The following is a 713-nucleotide window of genomic DNA, read 5'->3' as shown; positions in this document are numbered from 1 at the left end:
CGCACGCACGCACGCACGCACGCACACACACACACACACACACACACGAACACGCACGCACGCACACACGCACACACGCACACACGCACACGCATGCACGCACGCACACACGCACGCACAAAGGGAAGTTCATGCTCCCCCTTCCCTCTCCCTCTCATTCTACTGCCTTTGGACACATGAACTCCTTGGCTTCCCTAGGTTTACCTCCAAATTGAGCAATCCCATTGACTGCTGGGTCCTCTGTTTTCAGACTGAAGACTTATCAGCATTCATTGAGCTAGTTCCCACCTAACTCATCTTCCCCAAACTGCCTGTGTTCTATGGGCTTCATTTCTCTAGAAAACACTATGGACTCCAGACATTCTCGGTTCTCATTGGTAGCATGCTTACTCTTGAAGAATAGTTATCTTAGGGCCTAGAGAGATGGATCGGGAGTTAAGAGCACTTGATGCTCTTGCAGAGGACCCAGGTTTGGTTCCCAGCACCCACATGATGGCTCACGACCAACTGTAACTCCAGCTCCAGGGGATCCAACAACCTCTTCTGGACTCTGTGGGTACCATGAATGCAAGTAGTGGGTGTACATACACACGGGAAAAAAACTCGTGCACAATTTTTTTCAAAGAATAATTATTTTAACAGGGCATGTTTTCACACACCTTTAATTCTAGCATTTGGGAGGCAGAGGCAGACAGGACTGAGTTCCAGGCCAG

Source organism: Grammomys surdaster, unplaced genomic scaffold (assembly GCF_004785775.1).
Source record: "Grammomys surdaster isolate TR1022 unplaced genomic scaffold, NIH_TR_1.0 212, whole genome shotgun sequence".
Classification (NCBI taxonomy): domain Eukaryota; kingdom Metazoa; phylum Chordata; class Mammalia; order Rodentia; family Muridae; genus Grammomys; species Grammomys surdaster.
This window is presented reverse-complemented; position numbering follows the sequence as displayed.